Consider the following 24,528-nt stretch of genomic DNA (forward strand, 5'->3'; position numbering starts at 1 on the left):
CACCACAGATCACTTAATAATGCAGATGTCTAATTATCTAATTAGAGTTAGCATTCAGATGCCACAAAGGATTAACTTAATTACAAAACTGATTTAAAAATCAGTCCTGCAAAGGTAAACTTTTATTATGGGGCTGTTCAATTATTTTTCAAATATTGTAAGTGAAAATACAAAGTATTTAAGATCTCACTAAATTCAAATTAATGGATAAATAGTTTGTGTATGTGTTTCTTCTTAAGAGAAACATACTCATGCATCAAATTTATAGTCCGTGTCTAGAAGAGAACAGTAATGATGAAGGTAATGCAGAATTCTTATTGTATCTGGAATAGGATATAAAGAAAAGCAAACATTGTTGTACTAAAGAAATGTAGCCTGCTCTAAAGGAAAGCAAAAATCCCAGCTGGACATGAAAATGCAAATTTTTGTGATAATGACCTAGAGAATATGCCTGCTGAAGCTGACTGAAATATGAAGGAGCTATTTCAAGTTATGTAATTCAGTCATAAACTGAAATCATAATTTGTCTGAACTCTAATAATCAGCAAGAAAAAGCAGTATGAGAGGTTGCCTGGTTTCACATCATTACTGCAAAATGGCCAGGGAAATCTGCAAAATCTGATCAGAGTTTGAACCCAATCAGTTACAAAAATAGATACTGGCAAAATCAAGAGTCTGATTGAGTGCACGTCTTATTAATAGACAATGAAAAAAGAGGTAAAAAAACTATAGAGTAAGATATGCTTCACTCAGTGAGAAGTCAAATTGCTCTCCAAAAACATGGTGCACCAAATTCAAAGTCTGTTAGAAGTTAGACGGAAAACTCACAGTGATGTCAGTATGCTTTAGCGCAAGTACTATCCCTCAATAATCGTAAAACAACTATTTAACAATTTTTAGTTTATTGTAAAAGCACTGGACTGAATGGTGCATGGCTACTGCTTCAGCGTGGGCCGTGCAGAACCAGGACCTTGCATGAGGTGGTTTGAAATGGATCCATAGAGCTAACTATTAAATCCACAACTGGTTCCGAGATGTGGTTTTGACTAATCAAAGACTTCCTTTCTGTTCTTGATTCTCCCAGAAAATACATCACCTGAGAAAGGCTCAGCGAGAGGTTCTTCTCTTTCCCGCTTGCTTTAGCCGGGGCCCTAAGAGGTTCTAATAATTCATAAGGTTCTTAGCTTAAGGTATACAGAAGCAGAAACTAGTCTTTTTCATTAATTAATAGAAATCACTGACATTTTAAGGTCTGTTCAAATAAGAGTTAAATATTCTCAGTGAATTCACTAGGCATTGAAATGGCGCTAAAAGAAATATCCAAACTTGAAGAAGGCTAAGGCAGGTGGGTGGCAGATTTATGACACTGCCGATGTTCATAATACCACAGCGACCCCAAGGAAGTTTCAGAATCACAGATATGATAGTTGGAAGTCACGGAGCCCAACGTTTTCCCATGCGACTAATGCCAACTCTAGAGCAGATTGACTACAGCTCTGACTGAGTTGTCCGAGACAGATATGCATTTCCTTACCGGTCACTTTTTTTCCTAATGTCCTGTCTGATCCTTCTAAGAGAAATATATGCTCATTCCTCAAACTGGTAGTACACGCACACAAAATAAGTGTGACAGGGTGTTGCGTTAAAAGGGAGTTGTATTTGAGGTGTTTCTGTACAACATTCACTTTTCCTTCCCAACATTCTACGTGCGGTTACAAAGACTGCTCTGTCAATAATAAAATTCCACAGAAGCAAATCTCTACACTCTTTTTACCAATTCACTTTGCTGAACAATACAATGGGGAGAATCCGAAAATCCCTAGGTTGGAAAAGACCTTTGAGAACATCAAGTCCAACCATACCTGTCCACTACTAAATTATATCCCTAAGCACTTAATCTACCCGTCTTGTAAACACCTCCAGGGATGGGGACTCAACCACTTCCTAGTGCTTGAGAACCCTTTCATGATGAACATTTTCCTAAGGTCCTCCCCTGGTGCAGCCTGAGGCCGTTCCCTCTTGTCCTGTCAACTATATCTCTTGGGACAAGAGACCAAAACCCACCTCCTTACAACCTCCTTTCAGGCAGTTGTAGAGAGTGATAAGGTCTCCTCTCAATCTCCTTTTCTCCAGTCTAAACAGCCCCAGGTCCCTCAGCTGCTCCTCACAACCCTTGCCCTCCAGCCCCTTACACAGCTCTGTTCCTCTTCTCTGGACAAACTCCAGGACCTCAATATCTTTCTTGCAGTGAGGAACCCAAAACTGAACCCAGGAATTAAGGTGTGGTAAATAAAAGGTTCATGTGCTTCTTCCTATCCCCTGTCCTTGCTGTTAATCACTGCAGTCTGGAGTGTGGAGGAAGAAGGTCCACAATTCCTATTTGTTTAGGTTAAGTTCTAGGTGACCTACAGAAGACAGAGGATATTTGTTTTTTCAAGGGTGTAAAGCATAAGGTCCAAGCAAATTCACAGCAAATTTCAGTCCATTCCAGCACCCTAGTACAAAGAACCTGTTTAATAATAACTTCTTCACGTTCTAATTGTGTTTCCTTGTCAGAGGAGACTGTTATCATTCTTTATATACTTGCATAATTTTTTTAAATAGCTCAGATTTTTTTTTATACTTTTTTCCTAAAAAAAAATGAGAGTCTAATTTAACAGAACATATTCAGACAGACAGTTGTTGCTGATTGAAAATCCCTCAGCAGTACAATTTCCTACAAAAACTTCAGTTCATGAGGTTTTTATTGAATTTCACTTTTTGGAAGAATACACTGACTTGATAAAATTTTGAAAGAGGAACATGGAAATAAAATGTGATTCTCATTCCTTTTTGATGGTAAGTGGTTCGTTTCAGTCTTTATGTTAAGCTGACATATACCATATAGTCATTACTTTCAAAGTCAAGAAGAATCAAAATGATACATTTGAAACATCTTTTAATTGCTTAAATTAAAGAAGTAACACAGCCAGAGAACATGTAGTGAGATCACCAAGTTGAGAGGAGAGCAGAAGTTCCTGCTTTCCTTTGATTCATAATACAATTAATTTTTAGAATGTCAGAATTTCTCTACAAACAGAAATGTCAGGTCCTGACCAGCTGGGCTGAATAGGGCAACAATATTTATTTCTGTAATTTACTTCCCGATTTTACCATCTTTTGAGTGTCAGAGTGAAACATCAGAATAAATGATGAATAAAGGTTATTAGAAATGACATGAAGTTATAAAAAACACTGCACAGTTAGAGCTGACGATCTGCTTCTTCTATGGCTTCTTCAGCGACCTGCCAGTACCTGAAGGGGCTACGAGAAAGCTGGAGAGGGACTATCTACACAGGCTTGTGGGGATAGGACCAGGGGCAATGGGTGTGAATTGGAGAGGGGAAGGGTTAGGCTGGACCTAAGGAGGAATTTCTTCACGCTGAGGGTGGTGAGGCCCTGGCCCAGGTTGCCCAGGGAAGCTGTGGCTGCCCCATCCCTGGAGGGGTTCCAGGCCAGGTTGGATGGGCCTTGGGCAGCCTGAGCCAGTGGGAGGTGTCCCTGCCCATGGCAGGGGGTGGGACTGGAAGAGCTTTAAAGTCCCTTCCAACCCAACCCAAACTATTCTATGATTCTATGGTCATATTGGTTGCATGTTTACTGTGACTTCTGCTCATACACACACGCACACACTCCCACAACGATGGAGCTTGACATCTGCCAACACAAGAGAGACATAAGGGCTCAAAGGACCTGTTATCATTAGGTACACTATAAATATTGCCAGGTTTTTGCCAAAGTTATGATTTTAAAAAAGAAAAAGAAACAAACCTTAATGGGAAAAAAAAAATCTGAATTTTGTATCTAAAATGCTGACGGTCAGAACTATGACGTTAGATGATTTTAACTTCCTATGTGAACGTATTCAGAGTGGCAGAAAATACCTACACAATTAAGATGCAAACAGGAAACCTGTGCTGCTTATGCTGAGCAAAAGCATGGTCCCTGTGGGATAGGCACCCTGTCTCTGCAGCTGAATACTGGCACTTTCAGTACGAGGACACTGATGATCTTGCCTCCACTCTGCAGAGACGGTATGGAGCGTCACACCTGCCCAGATGCCTCTACATTACCATTTAAGCTGAGGAATTAAAACGAGCTGTAAATTGCTTTTGCTGCACTCTGTGGAGCACTTCTGTGGACTGGCCAGGCACAAGCAGCCCCAGCGGCCACAAGAAAATGAAGCCAGGGGATGGTTTCTGACAAAGATTTGTGAGGAGGCTAATTTAAGTGATTGTCCTTTCATCAGAAAATTAGATTAACATAGAAAATTAACAAATATTGGGTGTATGGCTGTTTAATGAGCCCATGATAGGGTACCATTCATTTTAGTCTTCCGCGCAGGCCAGCCCCATCCTGGCAATTTTACTTTTTGACTGCTAACAATAATCTTTCTCTGATCAGCTCCACAGAACTAAGTTTTATTATCCCTAGCACCAAACAGGATCAGTAAATTCCCCGAGTTGCAAATCTCCTTCAGCATGTCAAGGGTTGCCATGCCATCTAGCACACCTTATCAGCATGTTAAGCTTAACCTTGTGTGTTGGGAAACAAGTCACAAATTCCTGCCTCCTTTTCCACCATCCTGCCGCTCCGGCTCCTTCTCTCACCCAGGTACGAACTCACAGTCCTCCAACTCTCACCCACTCACCAGTTCCACCTGGTTCCTGCTTACTGCCACAGAAAGCCCTACTCCAGGCAAGACCCCAAGACAGTTACTGCACATTCAGGTGACCTGAGGGAATTTAGAACCCCTGGCAGAAGCCTGGACTGTTCTTAGTAGTTGATACAAAACGGACGGACTGCCAAAGCACACTGTGGAATTTCTATCAGAAATAATCTTAAAGCCATAGCACAGGGAGGATCAAACATCCAACCTGTTTATGTTGATTTACTGAGTATTTTGCAACATAAGGATCCAAACCATCTAAACTGTCACCCTTGGCCTGTGGGCCAAAACCAAAAGGGTCTACTGTTCTAAGCAGAGACACTTATAACTGTCATAGGAAAACACAGCTTTATTGATATTCCAAACAACCTATCTGTCTCTGGATGGCTCCTAAGCCAATGATGTGAAACTTAGTATTTTCTGAGGATCATCACCTCACTGAGCCATAGCCACATTTCTTTATCGAGGTTTAAAATTACCTGGGCTCGCTGTAAGACAAATTAGGGGCAAAAACATTTCCAGAAGGTAACAAATGTAGTCTTTCTCAGCTTCAGATGGTTTAGAGCTCATTCTCTTACTCTCACAATCATGCATTCAAGGAGCGTCCCTTGGACTCTAGGCTCTAAGTTAGCCTAGATAAGAATGCTCTTCATAGTTAGCCTAGATAAGAACGCTCTTCATGTCCCATATTGAAACGAGGTCAGCTTGCAGCCAGGAATACAAGAAATGTCAGACAGAGAAAGGACACAAGTAGGTGATAACTTTCTAGCATGACGGATACACAACTTGAGTCCTATCCTTTCATTTCAGAAGGACTTTAATAGTCCAGCCAGCTAGAGCCAAGCCTCACTGTTACCCATTGGTAGAACCAGAGCATTCTTCCCAGAAGTGGTGGTTAGGGCTGTCTAACAGGAAATCAGATGAGAGGGTTCAAACATCTTCACACTGAGGCAGGTTTAGAGGCAAAGTTTCCCTTTTCCAGGGTAAATGCTGGGATTACTCAACAATTACGTAGGTGGTAGGCACCACATATTCCTCTGTCTGCATCTGCATTAATCCAGATCCGTCAGCAGTTGTTGGACAAGGTCACTGGGGACACTTAGGCAAAGAGAGAGGCACCAGAGAGAGGTGCTTCGCTCTCATGTCCAGGATTCATCTGAATATTGATGACAACCTGTATATATGTGCTTGGGAAGATTTCAGGTTGGCTGGCCAAGCACCTGCCATACGTATTAACAATGAGAAGCCCAAAAGACCTCCAAGGCCCGTTTTTGTCGTAGGGACTAGGGTAGATGACAAATGGCAGCCAAGTATTAGCAGCCAGGATGCCTTCTGAGTCAGTGCAATACAATCCAGATGGGCCTCAAAGGCAGGACAATCACTTTCCCATAGCACTGAGCCCTCTCCATCACATCCCGTGACTCAGTAGAGTCAGGACTGTGCCTTCCCAGTCACGTCACATCCATGTTAGCGCTGCCCTGCATCCTAACAACCTGGGTCAGTTTGTTCACACTTGTCTGAGATCTACCTAACATTCAAACGAGCTGTTCAACAACATACAATAATTTTCAGCCAACAGAGAATCTGTTCCATGGCCCAAAGAGACTATTTCATAGCCATTCTCCTTGCTTTACGTACGAAACAGCTTGGTACAGAAAAGCAGCACATTCCCTCCTTTCAAAAAGCCTGGTACTGAGCTTAGGTCTGTTCAAGGACAGCATTAACTTTTGAACTGTTATTTACATAAATTTGTGGTCTTTTAATTACTGCTGGGTCACCTACAGAAAAAGTTGCCCTCTTCTTTTCAGGTAATGAGTGGGTACAGGAATTATTCGTGGGTTACTGAACACATCTCTAGTCATTAGTCTACAGTTCATTTCAGAAGAGGTTGATTACATTAATAATCCATCAGAAGAGACCTAGAGATGTAGTAGTCTTTTTTTTTTTTAACAAAAAGCTCATGCCACAAAATAAAACAAATATAAAAACATGAATTCTGGTTTTGTACAGGAGAATTACTTTGAAGGATATTTGAAGAAGAAAAATGATTCTTTAGTATCAAGTTCTCTGAAGGAAGAATTGCAAACAATTTTAGGTACTTCTATATGGAATCTCTGTGAATACAAAAAAAATGAAAGGAAAATCATAGTGACAAGAGAAAGGACCATATTATGTGGAATTTGAGACCATTTCATTGATTTGCTTCATATACACCTTTCTTGTATATCTTGTATTCAGCCTTGAGAAGAGAAGGCTCTGAGGAGACCTTAGAGCGACCTTCCAGTACCTGAAAGGGGCTACAAGAAAGCTGGAGAGGGGCTGTTTACAAAGGCTTGGAGTGATAGGACGAGGGGCAATGGGTATAAACTGAAAAGGGGCAGATTGAGACTGGACATTAGGAAGGAATTCACAGTGAGGGTGGTGAGGCCCTGGCCCAGGTTGCTCAGGGAAGCTGTGGCTGCCCCATCCCTGGAGGGGTTCAAGGCCAGGTTGGATGGGCCTTGGGCAGCCTGAGCCAGTGGGAGGTGTCCCTTCCCATGGCAGGGGTGTTGGATCTGGATGATCTTTAAGGTCCCTTCCAACCCAAACTATTCTATGATTCTACGATTCTATGATTCTTCTTTTTCCCTTGCTCTTTAGGATCTTGCATACAAACATGAAAAGGCACATGTCTGCAAGTTATTCACCAACCTATATCTACATAAAGCATATTTACTGATATCTTATATTCAAACATATATTATATCAAGAGTTCTGTACCATGAATCTCTTGAGATAATGTTGTACTCCTGTGCAGCCTTCTGTTCACCTCTATCACATTCGTCTGTTCACCTCTATCCCATGGCGCTAACACAAGACATTATTTTCAACCCTGTACATCACTAACTCCATGCTGCCATCTTCATGCTGCCATCAATGAAAAACAAGCCCTCTGAAAGCATTAACAGATTGGTAAAGCATCTGACAAACTGCAGAAATTTGTCCTTTTCTTACAAGCTTCCCCATTCTCCATAGTTTCTCCTCAGATTGAATTGGGCCATTTGCAGCACACACAAATGACATATTCCCACATTTCCCAGCTTAAGTACTACATTTTTCAATACATAATGTAAATTGTCATTAGAGCTAATGAACTTATTTGTTGCCAATAACTCATAGGTTGGGTTTGGCACTTTCTCCACTAATGACTCAACCAGGAACTAAAAGTGACCTTTATGGATTTGTTTATTACGTATGATTAAATAATATATTTCAAATTTGCTGTTAGTGTTCTCCACTATCTCATCACTGTTTTCCAGCATTAGTAACCTTACCTAAGATTACATTTTTTTCTAAAAGCTGAATCACGACCAAATGCAAAAGAGTCCCTAATGCAAATTGCCCATTTAAATTACTTTCTTAGGCGAAAATCTGCTATTATATACATAAGCTATACGAGCTATTGTATAAATATAGATGCTATTGTATAAACAATGAGTTTCCTTGGTGCTTAACTTTTCAGCTCTCTGAAAACTGAGAGCAAAGAACATATAAGACGAGCAAGCTCCCTACATGTGTTACAGGAAGCTGGAAAAGCTGTAATCTAAAATAAACAGTTAAACAAAAAAAGGACAGTTCTTTAATTGTCCTTCATAATTAGAGTTGAAAAAATTTAGAAGAGTACTCAGGACTTTCACAGGTAGAACCCTGTACGGATTTGACCCTTGGATAAGGAAGTCAAATGCTGTACACCATAAATGTGAATAACGTGCTCTGTTTTTTAACGCCGTGAATGAAAGCCACAGCACAGATGCCTTCTCAGAAGCTGCAGAAGGGTGGAAAAGGGCTGTCCTGGGGCACGGTAGGGAAAGGGTTATCACGGACCATTTTCTTCTCCTCCAAGGTATGTGTGATACACCTCTCAAAGGAAGAGCTATTTGTCAGACTGAGTATTTTGTTAGAGTGACTATCAATTAAATACTTAAGAAGATTATACACTGTGACTTACCATACTAATACAGTGAAACAGTTTTCCGAAATTTAACCTGTAGCCTCACAGAATCACGAGCATCTCAAAAAGACCACAGGGATACAGCAATCAGCTGCGTACCAAAGACTTTATTTTCAGAAGAGGAAAATCACAAGAATTTAACACTAACACAAGAAATTTCACTCAGACCTATTAGTCATTCAGTCACCGCAATCAGTAATTAATCAGTAAATGACTAAATCATAAGAGACTTTATGTTGACCTAGGGAACTTGAGTTTGCCTCTGTGTGGACCCTGTCACCAACTTAAAAGTGAAAACATCCACAGGTGTAAAGTCTGTGCGAGTTACAGCAGACACATTGCATATACATCTCACGGTCCTGCGAACTTTGTTGTGACTGTTTAAGAGAACACCATTATGGCATGAAGAGGAAATTGGATCAAAAGACACAGGCATTTCAATTTAGCTTTTACCTGGTACTGTAATTTGAATTGAACATTATTTTAGCTTGTACATATCAGGACGCAGAGGTTTCCCTGTCTCGTTTTGTATCATGATAGCTCGAGTGAGCTTTATGCGATCCTCAATGGGTCTCCTTTGAGGACAGTAATTTAACAGTTTTTACTTCTAGGCTGTTTTAGTATTTGCCTCACATTATGGCAGCAAACGTTATTGTTGTCGTTGCTGTGGCCAAAGCAAGTTACAGCACCAGAGGCCTCTGAACGTGACATTTTTCAAAAGAATGAATTCAGAATGGTTATTAAGAAGAGTTTAAATCCTTGGCCCCTCGACAGCAGCAATACCTGACTCTCGACATTGCCAAAGGAGAAAGAAGAGGCGATGGCTATAAATTGGAGAGGGGCAGATTTAGACTAAACATGAGGAATTTCTTCACCATGAGGGTGGTGAGGCCCTGGCCCAGGTTGCCCAGGGAAGCTGTGGCTGCCCCATCCCTGGAGGGGTTCAAGGCCAGGTTGGATGGGCCTTGTAGGCATCCAGTAGGATGTCCTTGCCCGTGGCAGGGGGGTTGGAACTGGATGATCTTAATATCCCTTCCAACCCAAACTATACTACGATACTATACGATACTAGTCTATGATTCTATGATTCAACTTACAAAAACCTACGGATTCAAAACTCCAATTAAGAAAACACTTACAATGCAAGAGAGAACTTACAAACCAAAGAGAAAGAAATACAATTTAATATCAAGAGTACTGTGAAACTCAGCAGGGAAAGCGATCAGGAAGGCTTGCTTTTCAAAAACCCTAGTACGTAATGGAGAGCATCTGAAGACACTAGAGCGGAGAAGCAGCATGCCGCAAAGTAGCATTTTATCACCCCACGAAACAAAAGGAAAATTGAGACTGTAAGCAGGCAAGGGAAGGCAATGTTTGTCGCATCTGTTAGCATAAGCTGGACTGCCTTAAGAAATAATTCACTGGCAATTAAGGCTGAATAGTTTAGTGTCTCTCTCCCATGGTGTGTGGATATAGAGTAAAGAGGACTTAAAACACAGTTTTAAAAAAGTTAAGGTTGCTAAGTGACAACATATTCTTTCAACTACTTTACAACTACTGAAGAACCATATTGAAGAAAACAGACAAAATTGGTGCCCCTATTGATTTCTAAGCCAACTAAACATATTCTTCACTGGTATAAAACTTTAATTTTGAAACAAACTAATGTCTGTGTTTATCTGGCAACGGAAGAGCAATTGTTCATTTCCATGCTGTAAGATGTATGAATTTGGTAGGTAAATACATTGTTAGAACAGTCTCTCAGTGATGATTTTGGCTCTCTGGATATTTTCAAAAACACATTATACCTTTTCCATTTTTTGTTAATTGTCACAACTGTACCAGCAGGATAGGTGCAAGGTCCCTCTCTCCTGGGAGCACACCATGCGACAAAGTTCAGAATCCTCTCAATAAAGTGCAGCATACAGTTTCTGCCCTGAATCTTTCTCTCTCTCTTCTCAACAGCCAGGATTACATTTTCTGACCTTCTGAAACATCTGTTCTTCCTGATATGAAGGGATGTCCTTCTCTCTGGCTTAAGGCACGTGTATCTGAGAATTATTCCTCAGTGTCTGCCCCCTTATGTTTCCAAAGAGCAATACGAACATTTAGGTTTGGTTTTGCTGTCTCTGGGAAGTTTGCTTCTCTGTAGTCCAAGACAAACACAAAAATTGGAGGAAAAAAAAGCTGGAGAGAAAAGTTGGAGTCCTTAGCATTCCAAGAGGTTTCCATCTTAATAAGGTAGATTATTTAAATTCTGGATTTAATAATTAACCATTACTGCTCCTGCCCTGGGCATTTCTTCAGTACCCGCTTATTTCTACGCCACACTTTTGGGGAACATCTCTGGGATAAAGTTAGCCCCTTAAATTCATCTAGCAAGCAGCAAGATTATACAGTTAAGTTGATACAGTTATTTCATTAAATTATTGAAATCTCTGAATTTCGTCTCGCAGACAAAAGCAGCAGGGCAGACCCTAAGGTCTTATTTATAAGAGTCCTGCTGCTGCAGCCCACAGAGTTTCTCTGTTTTGTGCCAGTTGAAGATTTTGTCCATAATTAAAGAGTTAAAATAAAAAGGTGGAGCACATCAATGTATTATTATATTAAAGAGTTAAAATAAAAAGGTGGAGCACATCAGTGTATTATTATATTAAAGAAATGAGCGGAGCTGACCCAGTTAATACCAGGAAACTAAAAATCCATATTCTCCTTCTGGCTTTGAAACAGAAGCAGAAAAAACTTAAAATATCTGTAAACAGAAGTGTGCTGTCTATTAACAACACGAGGCCAATATGTTAGTAGAGCTTGCACAAGTCACTCATCAATTGAAGCCCACTGTCTGTCTCTAATACATCACTTCAATATCTTCCCAGATGAATGAATATGTTCCTGACAACAAGAATATTTTTTTGTCTGTTCTTAATTTCTTCCATCAACTTCCATAATGACAAACATCATCCGGTTTTCAAATAACAATAGTTTCTTCAATATTTGTTACTCATGTTCAGAAGATTAACCTGTTAAGTTAATCAAGTAGAGACATTGCCTCCGCATGTTGTCTACCTCGTAACACAAGTTAACAGTAAGTGACTTTAAATTCCATGAAAAGCTTGAAGAAATAATAAGCAAAGATTTTCCTGAGATGGAGTGAAACATTAAAGAAAGGTGAGACCTAAGACCAAGATAGCTTTCATGGTCGGTAGTCCAGACAGTCAGCTGTCTTGGCAAATTGCCTTGTATTCCCTGCAGTCTCCAGAACACCACAGGCACCTTTCAGGACAACCAAGTAGCGTAAAAGAAACAGACCAAAAATAGGGTTCAAGAAGCAGCTCATTCCAGGCTACGAATCATTTACAGAGATATATTTATGTGAAGGACAGAAATAAAAGTTTTGTGCCACTAAGAGGCGATGTAGAGTTTGTGTCAGAGCTGAACTATTTTACAGCCACTTAGTACATGTCTTTGCAGAAGAGGAGATTGGTGATGAACCAAACCAGGAACCAACATCCCTCACGTCGTTAATGCAGAGTATACATAGAAAAGAATTGGCTATGGAAGTATTAGGTGTACTTAAAGTAGACAAAATTGCAGGACCACATAATATGCATCAATAAACATTATCAGACATTTGCTAGGAAATTGCTGAACCTTTAAATTATAGTTATACAAGTTCTACAAGTTCAGCAGCCTCAAGAGAGATTGAACAGGAAGGCAGCTCCTTTGTTTTTAAAAGATATAGAGACAACACAAGAAACTAAGTAAGGTAATTTAACATAAGAACTGTTATGGAGAGAGATAGCTTAAGAAAGAGTTTGAAGAATAACAACCATCTCAAAAAGCATAAGGAAATCTTATAAGGGGATTAAGAAAGGGGAATTCATGATTAACTCATGACTTTGGAAGCTGGAGTTGGTTTTTTTTTTTCACGATACCAAGAGGGACAAATATATCTACATTTTCAACACTAAAATGTTTCAGCAATATATTAATTATTGTGGTGATGAAAAGCAATGAAGGAGTCAGGTTAGGGAAGCAGCATTACTTGGCTAAAGATCGCAATCAAATATAGGGAGATGAAGGTTATGTGGTTTACATCACTCTGGGGAATCTTAACCTCAGCATATTGAAGAGGAACTACAAGGAGTCTTGGACTTTGGCATTCTAGACCTGTTAGGTTCACTTCTGAGAAAAAAAGCCAAACAGCAAGATTGTCCTAATTTAGGGAATAAATTATGGTGTTCAGAGCAAGGGATTCAGATGGCAAGTCCTCCTCTTGCTACTCAATAAGAAGCTAAACTAGGATGCACAACAGATTTCATTCTTCATGAATCCATTCAGTCTCCTAGAGGTGAGCCTTATGCGAAGAGCTCTGCTTCACCTAGTCGAAAACTACAGAGAGAAAACTTGTTTATACTACCATTGTAACAGATGGTGTCAAAACTGAGAGCATCTGACAGACTTGACATACTGCCGCCAGTGGCCAAATTTTCAGAAAGACTCTGATGATTAGTGCTCAGCTAAATGAGACAACTAAGTATAGATCAAACTTCAAGCCTAATTTATTGGAGTTATTAATACAAAGCACATTATTAAATTGTAGTAGTAGAACAGCTGGTGATTGGGAGAAAAAACAGAAGTAAAAGTTTGAGATCAAAAACATTGCCCATAAGTTCAAAGGCACAGGGTGTTTTTAACAAGGCCTGTCTTCGACATAGTATTTGTGAAAAAGAAATGAAAGCAAAAGAGAGAATGTGCATCATAACTGAAAGTCCTGGCACTAGACTAAACTTTTTTTGTGTAGGTACTTGAAAAATTCTGTTCCCATCAATTAAAATTTCACTAATACCAATAATGAACCATATTTTATCCTGTCATTTCATTGTGAGTGATGCTTATTTCCACATAACATTTTTCCCCAACATATTCTTTCCTACATTATAAAATAGATACTAAAACGTCTTCTGAATACAGACATTTCAAGCCTTTAAATAACTAACAGCAAACTTAGTATGCGGTCTCTATGGTAAACTACAAAGTGAAGTATCTTATTTCTATAGACTATATGGAAAATTCATCACTTCAGAATGAACGACTGATCCATCCGTTGCGCAGTGAAATGGTGACTATGGGTCTCTCCATTATGCATGACTTAAACAATAATCATATCACCAGCAGTATGAGAGGTCAAATACTAACATCTTTGTTGATATTCAATGGTTCCTTGAGCAAACACGAGTGACATCAGCTATGTCATACTAGAAGGATCTTTTAACAAAAATACCATTACTATATGATGTTTTAACACATACGCTTACTGTTGTTTATAAAGCATGGTGTGTGTTCACTTTAGCAAGGTTGTAAGAGCTATAAATTCGTTTAAATCTTTTTTCTGCTCTTTGATGTTGCAGAATTACCAACTGTTCCTTTGAAATGCAGCAGCAGCTGAACCAAATCACTCTCAATCAACACTAGTGATAACCCACTCGATCTCTTGTCCCATGGTTGACCTCAGCCTGGTTTTGATCAGAACTAGTTTGGGTAAAAGAGCATTCACCTTCACAGGCTGACAAGGGGAGTCAGGTAAATCGAAAGCTATTTATGTCAGCATTTCAATATTCTATAGCTATTAGAAATATCTATATAATCAGCATTACATAAAGTAGATTGTGTGCTATCTGAACTTTCAGTTGATGAGCAGTTGATCAGAGATTAATGTTTTAATATATGGCTAAAGAAATTCATCAGCATACGCAGACTTAGGTTTTTTTTCATATCCTGGGCTATAAATTGACAGCAGCAGCAGCTTTTGTGCCAATGGTATCAAATACATGATCAACGCCTGCAAGAAATTCAAAGTGACTTTAGATAGCACAGTCCTAAGCTACTTAACTCTGCTGACTGTTACAAGACTGAGGATTTGGATGTGCTTTGTAATTCAGCCTTTTACAGTCACATTACACTTTCACCAATGAGGGTGGTGAGGCACTGGAACGAGCTGTCCAGGGAAGCTGTGGCTGCCCCATCCCTGGAGGTGTTCCAGGCCAGGTTGGATGGCCCTTGGGAAGCTGATCCAGTGGGAGGTGTCCCTGCCCATGGCAGGGGGTGTTGGAATTAGATGACCATTAAGGTCTTTTCCAACTCAAACCATTCTATGATTCTATGATACAGTATTTTCTTTGGATTACACATCATACAACAGTTGGCAATCAGGAACTTTCTGACAACATCTTGCCAGTAGTCTATCACTGAGGTTCCTTCAAAAGCTTTTCAGCAGAATTTAAGTAACCTTAAACATAAAAATATTTAAACTCACATTAATTCACATCTACCGATTATGTTGTGGCATTTCTTACATGTGATGGTGAAGTAGACATGGCAAAGATATCTAAACTATGGCTAGAAACAAATGTTCATTACCTGGGCTGTCTGAAATCAGAGAAGTCGGATAGTCAACAGTATATAAAATAAACCATTCAGGCCACAGTGTATTGTATTGGCCTAAAAAAAGTGGGGGGGGGGAAGCGCATATTGAAAGGTTTTTTACCATCCACAGTTATCAGAAATTTCATTTCAAAAAAAAACCTTATAGACCCTCCATTTTTCTTTTGAGTTCTTAATGTTCAATAAACAGGGACTTGGAAAGCCAACACAAACAAAAGTGACCCTAATAGATGCAATGAAATTCAGCGCCTCAGAAAGGAGCAGTTTCCCAGGCATCAGTGAGAAAAATATTCAGGAAATTGTTTAAAATTCCTCACTCCTCTCCCAAGTATCAATAACCAAATGAATAAAGCATTTCATTTCTGCTTGGCTAGGAGTCCTGCATATTCTGAGAGGCTGTTAAGCAGATAGCTTCAGCGCATGAAAAATGCATGCCAGTCGTTTTGTTCATATGTCAGTTATTTAACACATTGTACATAAATCAGCTTCCGAGAAACAGAGTTTAGTCTTTTCTGGGTTTATTGCTTTACCATTTCACTGTATTTATCTTGCATTCTGTGGAGATAGAACTTTGATTTCAAAGTTTGTATTTGTAGACCTGCGGATCAATACAGCACACACAGCTCGGACAATCAGTACAATGGGAACCCAGAGTTAGGCTTTACAGATGTCATCCCCTCTGTGGATCAGTATAATCGGAAGTGCCCAATGAATTTGCATCCAGTGTGCATACATGACAGTAATGTCCTTTGGGTGAGGACTGCTTCTCATTGTCTGTGCAATATCCAGCTCAGTGTAGCCTGTATCACGTTCAGAGCCTCTAGGTGCTATTATGTAGTTTATGCTCAATTGTTTTCTCTATTGGTAAGAAATAGAAATTTATTCATCAGACATAGAGCTATGTTCTACTTGCTTTATATTCACTTTTCCTTAAACACAGCATAGAAACTTCAAATGGAAAACCTTCTTGGGGGCTGGGCTTCACTGTTATCCCATTGCAAGCACTAAGTTCTAGAAGCTCCCTTCAGAAAACCAACCAAACAGGGAAACCCTTTGTGGTCCATCTTATTAGTGGGCAGTGACATTGACTCTTACCATGCTCATTTCTGCGCTGGTTTTGTTCCACATTCATACTTTCTTGTTATTACTACATACAGATGTCCTTTCTCCAATTCTTCTTACATTCTTATTCTCAGCCTTCACCCTAGTTTCTCTCTCCTAGGTCTCTCATAATTTCTCATCTTCTTCTCCTCTACAATTGTCCAAGCACCATCACTTCCTTACTACATAACATTTAGCATTGAGAGGCTGCGTATGCAGTAATCAGGGTTGAAAGATCCTAGTTCATAGGAAAACTTACAATTTTGATTTTAAAACTTCTTGCCATGGAGAATCTCTCCCATTGTTAAAGTTTCAGCCATTCTCTTTTTTTTTATCACACTACTCTTTTATGACATCCTGAAATCATTCTCTCTTCTAACATGAACTTTGCATTTCCTGATTTGTCAATATATAACCTTATACATTTGGTTTCATCATGATCAGTTATGCTCAAACACATTGCCTGGCACATCAGAGGTCCATGAACACCTTGAACTGAGTTGACACCTAGAAAAAAGATGGTCTTCCTTTCAAGTACGTCTGGTTTCCACATCTATCTTTATACACCCAAATGTATGACTTCAGTGACTGATTTATACCCTGAATCCCGTTCCACAGAGACACTCAGCAGCCCTGAACTGTAACCTTAGTTTCAGGCAGACCCCTCTCTCCTGCATTTTCTTCCAGCTGCCTGAAACATCCTGCTGCCCAGGGAGCTGGATGCTGAGAATCCTCCTCACCCACAGCACAAGGAATTTATGTGACTAACAGCACTGTGAATCCACTCAACTCTCAGGCACTATACCGTATTCTACATCCCAAGCTTTCTTTATATTTGGCCTTAAGTGGATTTTTTCATAGAGATGTATTTGGTACAGATGGCAAGCCATAAAACTGCTAGAGGGATTATTTATTTTAAAATATTTCATGAGGAAAAGCTCACCAAGACATCTCAGTTCATTTCCAAGGCTATCCCAAGGCAAAATATGTTGGTAGAAAAGTCAAATAAATAACACATACAAAATATAGCTACAAACAGTTGTGGTTTTCTGTGGAGAATTGTGTTTTCTAAGCTGTAAAACTAGGAGCTAAAGCGTTTTAGCAGTAAGGGTTGTTTACATGTTCCCACCCAGGGTGGCTGTCTAACATGCAAATCCCATTATCTTTCAGAATCAGTAGCTCTATGCATTGAAAAAAACTATCCAATCAGTTATCAGATTAAACTTTTTTAATTACATACTAGAATATTAAATGTCCAGGCCCAAATTCTGCTCCCTATTGGAGAGATGAATTGGTTTCATATAGAATAGGCAGGTCAAGTAGACCATATATGATCCCTTTCTTCGTCTGTCTCTGCAGTTTATATTCTTTACCTCTTCTACCATGTCCTGTGAGAACCGTTTCCTGGTGAAAGGCACGATACAGAATATCAGTGAAGAAACAGAGGGCTACTCACAGGAGATGGACTACTTAAATATGTCCTAACCCCATCTTCTTCCGTTAAACCCTCTGCTCTGCTCCCTGAGATTCCCTAAAACATTTCTTGCCATTGTGTATGTCGGCAAGTGAACGTTCCTCCTAGGAACACAGCATTGCTTCCAGGGCAGAAAGTACAACTACTCTGAAATGATTATTTATACAGAGGGGTACAAAGAAGCCTGAAAATATCACAGCTTTAATTCTTAAAACCTTTTCTAGTCCAAGTAACTTCGAATTTACCACTTGAGGCCACAAAACAAGACTGCAGAAAGATCAAGGCTGTAAGTCAAGACAAGCATTCAGAAAAGCCGGAGCCAAGCAAGGAAGGAGAGGAACTAAGTTCAAGATAGCAACCGGATATAGACAAACCTGGAAAGAGAGAGCAGCAAAGAGGAGTAACAATGCACATAGCACTCACACGTGATTATTATCACCTAAACAAATATACTCAGGCAAGTGCGGAGAACCTTATTCCTTCTGGCACGCTGTTGGGTACCCACCGGAATGCCTGCAAAGGCAGGCTACTCCTGAGGTTTATTTGGAGACAAGCAACATCCTTGTCTCCCTTTACGGTTATTTGAAAGCAACAGGCACCTTAAAGCATGATTTATCTTGCCACATTTAGGGGTCTATTCCAGAATTATTTGAATCACTCCTGCTTTCTCTATAAAGAGAAGCCTTGATGACTGCCTCAGAGCTAAATACTTACACTGGAGACATCTACATTTGGTGAGATGAATTAGAATTTAAATAGACAAGACAAAGAATAAATGGTTTCAATAGCATGAACAAAACCACGTCTTGCATCAGCATCTTGCAACACATCCTGAGATTTTTCTCTTTGCAGAAAGAGGGGTTACCAGAGGGACTTGGCCTTTTTAGAACATTATTGGACACGAGTTTGCTAAGGAGAGGGTAAACAGAAAAAGAAAAGGAAGGAAACAGAGGTGAGGGACTGATGAGAATAGGACAACGAGAACAATAGAAGAGCATACATGATCGATGTGAGGTCACCAGTGTTGGGGGGAATATGGTGGGGCACGAAAAGTCAAAAACAACAGGCAGGAAGCTTAGGGCTGACAGTATCCAGCAAGAACTTCACAGAGAGCAGCCTGATCACATAATCACTGCCTGATGAGCACAGAATTGTTATTCCTGAACTTTCACTGATTGTGAATCCAAGAAGACAGTGACATGGACTTGAAAGGCAATATGTAAATGTTCTGACATTTAAGAGTAATAAAACCCACTATCTGTCCACATTTTTTGTGAATCTGATAGCACATTCTTGATTTTTTGAGCTTTCCTCCAAAACCAAGAGAAGGAATTAAACTCTCCATTACAAAACCCCAGATCTCTGGCGTTCTTTATACAATATCTGAACTCATAATGCGCACATTGAAATTTGCCAGATTTGTATTAAAAATTCTAACAACTAACAACAGACCTGTTGTTTCAAACCATCTTCAGTGCCTGCCCTCATTCATTCAAATTTGTAGGACCTCAAGCTGGGACCTCGCTGCAAATTCTTATTACACAAGCCTGCATGATTTAAGTGATACCAAGCTGTCACATGGGCTCTTTTTCTATGACAAATGGCAGCTAATCTTGACATAAATATCTCCAGCTCAGTTCTTAATTGTGAATCCTCTGACTAGAAATGAGAAAATGTTCCTGGTATTCTCTCCCAGTAGCAACAGAAGATCAGAATTGTCTGAACATAAGAATTAGATGACTTGCAAGATTACTTATTTCATTATGGTTGCTACCTTTGAATCTTTCCCATGTTTGAACAGCAGAGTACTTCTGTTGTGCACCTAGGAAAGAGGTCCCATGAGCAACGTGAAGAATCAAGCGCCTCATGACCACTTTTCCCTTGCAGGCAATCCATACATATCACTATAAATTCTGTCTTCTCTTATGGATAGAAAAAACCTCACTCCTAAGTCCTTAACCATATTCTCTGAAAATACTACAGGGACTAAATGGGATAAACAGAGGATTATGATAGAATGATAAAATAGTTTGGGCTGGAAGGGACCTTAAAGCCCATCCAGTTCCAACCCCTCTGCCATGGGCAGGGACACCTCCCACTGGCTCAGGCTGCCCAAGGCCCATCCAACCTGGGCTGGAACCCCTCCAGGGATGGGGCAGCCACAACCTCCCTGAGCAACCTGTTCCATTCTGGAATTGCTGAAAAATACCTGTAGGAGTTAAGAGGATACCATGAAACACAGGGAGTACCTGGGCTTTGCACCGGGAGTACTAAACAAAAAAAAGCCATCTGGAATGCCTCAGAAGGAAAGAACAAGTAGTGGATAATCACACCTCCCGTCAAGTCTCCTGCCCATAATGCAGATCTGGTCAGCAAGTTCCCAGAACTGAACAAGAGAATGTGCAGCCACAACTGCAGACACAGGCGTTTAGGACTTTATTAACAAATAGAAAACTGTATTATTCTGGTACTCAAAGCTACAGAGCACATGGCTGCACATCAATGCCTCTTCCACCTGAATTAAAGGTAATTCCTTGAATAGTGGTAGTTCAACACAAGCAGCCAGAGAACAAAAACGCAATTTAAACCCCAAATGTTTACTTACCACTCATATAAAAATGTCTCTTTGTGGTGGATTATTTACATGTTATTATTTCATAGTGTATAAACTTTTTCTTATATTATCATACGTATTCTAAATAAATTAATTTGGCATTAAAATTTGTTAGTTTCAAAAGGAACAAAATTCTAAGAATGTGATTTGGAAAGTAATTCTAAGGAAACATTTAATTTTGCTCTTAAAAATTAATGAAGTAGTCTCTCTTTACATCCCTTAGTGGGTTGGCTTTTGTTCCATATGTTTTGTACAAAATACAGATCAAAGCTTTTTATGTTATCTTCGATAACAACACAGCTTTCATGTAAACATGCTTCTTATGTATCCTATTTTTATCATACATACTGGTTAAGTCCTGAAGGAAATAAATGCCATAAAGTTAAACTGATTCACATTGCTGATTTGGCAACTCGCACCATTTGTTGACTTAACGTGCTTTAATTATTCTGAATTGCTTCAATCTGTACCGCACATTCATGCAAAATTAGAAATACAGGAAATGCCACTTCCACTTACAGCCTGGTTTGACTTTTCTCTGCTATCTTGGTTTGCATGTAGTGAAGAAGATTGTATCAGATAGGCTAAGCATGGATCGATACAGGCAAACTGACAAATACCTGAATGTTTCATTCCCATGGCGCTTGACAGTTCTGTGTCGCATCTTGTATTTTTTTGTGATATCTCCTGTTGGGATGCATAAAAGGTAAAACTCTGAAACATCAGAAGAAGTGAATCCTGCAGCTTTTTTTCCTCAAGGGTTTCAATATTGATATGTGGAATGAAATGAGAGTATTGTGTCCAGTTCTGGAATCCTCAACATAAGAAGAAGATGGAACTGTTGGAACGGGTCCAGAGGAGGTTACAAGGATGATCAAAGGGCAGGAGCACCTTCCATATATGAGGACAGGCTGAGAGTTGGGGTTATTCAGCCTGGAGAAGAGAAAGCTCCAGGGAAGCCTTATAATGACCTTCCAGGACCTGAAGGGGCTACAAGAAAGCTGGAGAGGGGCTGTTCATAAAGGCAATGGGTCTAGACTGGAGAGAGACAGATTTAGATTAGACATTAGGAGGAATTTCTTCACACTGAGGGTGGTGAGGCCCTGGCGCAGGTTGCCCAGGGAAGCTGTGGCTGCCCCATCCCTGGAGGTGTTCCAGGCCAGGTTGGATGGGCCTTGGGCAGCCTGAGCCAGTGGGAGGTGTCCCTGCCTATGGCAGGAGGTGGAACTGGATGGGCTTTGAGGTCCCTTCCAATCCAAACTATTCTATGATTCTATGAAATACGAATATATTGGCTAGCCACTCACGTGGAATAGATCAGACTGCCTCCTTTAGTTTTAGTGCTGCTTTTCCAAACTACATCAGCAAATAACTTAGCATTGGAGAGCCTTTAATGCTCTGAGCTCACTACATCTTGATATGAAATGTTACATCATTGATCATCAGCTACATCATCAAGCATTTTGGAAAACAGCTGGAATAAGAAACATATTGTTGCCAATCTGCTGAGACAAGAGTCTTTGTTCCCCACTACAGTGACACAACAGCCTTTAAAAGATCTGGTTTAAAAAGAGAACCATCCATAAAAAGCCAACATCCATTTTTAGGTATTTCACCGCAGTTGTTTCATAAGCATCAGTACAATACCAAGAACAAGCTCACTTCTGGGACTAGAGGAACTCTTGTTGTAAAAGCTCCCCAAGTGTCTTTGTACTACAACATCATTTTGTTACCTCTCTTCAAGTATCTCTCTATCCCTAAGGGTTCAAAGCCAAAAAGCTCAGAAATCAGTGGCCACTTAATCTACATTAGCTTACATGAGTTTTAAATAAGCTTTAAATAAGTTTTAAATAAACTTTAAATAAGTTTTAAATAAGATCACTGTGAAGTAAAAGTCACTTCCAAGAGAAACATGTCACACTACAGCAAAAAAATTCTGGGTCAACAGAGCCTCAGAAGTGGGGATTTTGCTTTGCCCGGCTTTTATTTCTCTCTGAGAGGCCATAAAAGAAGCAGGACTTCATATTTTTTTTCTGGATGTTTGGATATTATCTTCCCTTCTTTCCAAATGTCACTGCAATGATACATGTGAGTATTTCTAGGACAAATATTTGCACGTGCTTCACCACTTCTCAGAAGCTGAAAGATCACACACAATCAGTATCCTGCATGCAGCTATCCCTTTCGGGTACGTTATCTTCACAATTTGACCATCAAATGGATTTGATCTGTTTTGCTCTGATATGAAATTACAAACACGACCTCAAAGCCATTTCCCAAATAATGTTCTCAAAAGCAGGACTTCTCTTAAAAAAACCTTTTCAGTTTTAGCAAATAGGAATTTCCCGATGAAGAAACATTTTCTTCAAAAGTTTATCAACAAATCACTGGATCTTCCCTCCGCCTTCCTTTTTTGTAGGTAACTGAACATTTCTGAGGCCTTAAAGCAGGGTTTCAGGGAGAAAACTGCATTGGGAAAGACGGTCTCTGTTGACAACAAAGGCATAAGACTGAGGGACACTTTCCACTTAATAATTTCCCCATGATGCTTTCAAGCAAACATGAAATACACTATGAAATCATCGAGTTATTTTCATTACTCTAATTCTTCTTGGAACCTCAGCCTATGCATTCAGGCAAGATGAAAGCACATATACAGATGGAGGTGGACGTATTCATTACGAGAAGAATATTTCTAGCTCTCTTTATCTCCAAAGCACTCAACACAGCGTGCTGACTATCTGCAGATACAACCTAAAAATGAAACGTGAATTCAGCACAACAGAATGAGTTTGTTTTTTTCAGTGCCAATCTGAAACTCGTTTACATAATACAATGTTCCTGTGAGAGAATAATTGTGTCAGGATAGTGTTAATGTCATTTACTTATTCATTTAGAACTTCTAATGAAAACTGTTTAGGAAGCAAATGGCCGATTACGTTCTGCATGCAAAATAATTAAACATTCAGAACATGATATTTAGCAAGGAGGGATATTAGTATTAAATATGATATTCAATTTTATCCAGAAGAAAAGATTAGGCCAATTCAGTAAGAAAAAAGAAAATGTAGGTTAAAAAAGCTGCTGGGGAAGGAAATTACTAGCAAAAATATTATGTCTGGAATAGCTCCAGAGATTCATGGTACCCACACTCGTATTTTCTCATGAATACTACCAGATATTTATCAAGCCTGGATTGTAATGCAGCAGATGAATATTCAATTAATATTCTGAGTTCCTAATCTTCACAGGCATAATGTACTATTTGCCTCTAGCCCACCTCTCCTGAACAAAGTGAATTATTCCAGAGGGAATAGATTCTCCCTTATCTCCTTTAGGGCACACATGCTACATAATGCAACGCAACAGAGAGATATGACAACCAGCTGCGGTGCATACCGAGAGCAGCGGACTTGCACCATGACATTCCTCCAGCTGAGCTGAGCGGCTCTGCTAACACACCAATACTCTTCTGGGATTGGAACCTCTTCTTTCAGCCTGCATTCAAATTTCCCCAGAGAGTACAGCAGGAACAACGTCGCAGCCCGCAGAGCAGCTAGCATCCCTCACTAGTGTCAGAGCATTTCTGAATATGAACTGAATACTGGCCCTAGTGTACAGTCCCTACCTCCTAGTTCTTATGATCCTGAAGTTCTTAGAATCATGGAATGATGGAATAGTTTGGGTTAGAAGGGACCTTAAAGATCACTGAGTTCCAACCCCCTGCCATGGGCAGGGACACCTCCCACTGGCTCAGGCTGAACAACCTCCCCATCCAACCTGGCTAGAACACCTCCAGGGATGGGGCAGCCACAGCTTCCCTGGGCAACCTGGGCCAGGGCCTCACCACCCTCATGGTGAAGAAATTCTTCCTTATGTCCAGTCTAAATCTGCCCCTCTCCAGTTTATACCCATTGCCCCTCCTCTTTTCACTCCATGACTTTGAGAACGGCCCCTCCCCAGCTTTCTTGTAGTCCCTTCAGGTACTGGAAGGTCACTATAAGGTCTCCTCAGAGACTTCTCTCAGCCTGCCCTCCTGTGGAAGGTGCTCCAGCCCTCTGATCATCTTTGTAGCCTCCTCTGGACCCGTTCCAACAGCTCCATCTCCTTCTTATGTTGAGGATTCCAGAACTGGACACAATACTACGGATGAGGTCTCACCAGAGAGGAACAGTGGGGCAGAATCCCCTCCCTCC

Source organism: Cuculus canorus, chromosome 3, assembly GCF_017976375.1.
Source record: "Cuculus canorus isolate bCucCan1 chromosome 3, bCucCan1.pri, whole genome shotgun sequence".
Taxonomy (NCBI): domain Eukaryota; kingdom Metazoa; phylum Chordata; class Aves; order Cuculiformes; family Cuculidae; genus Cuculus; species Cuculus canorus.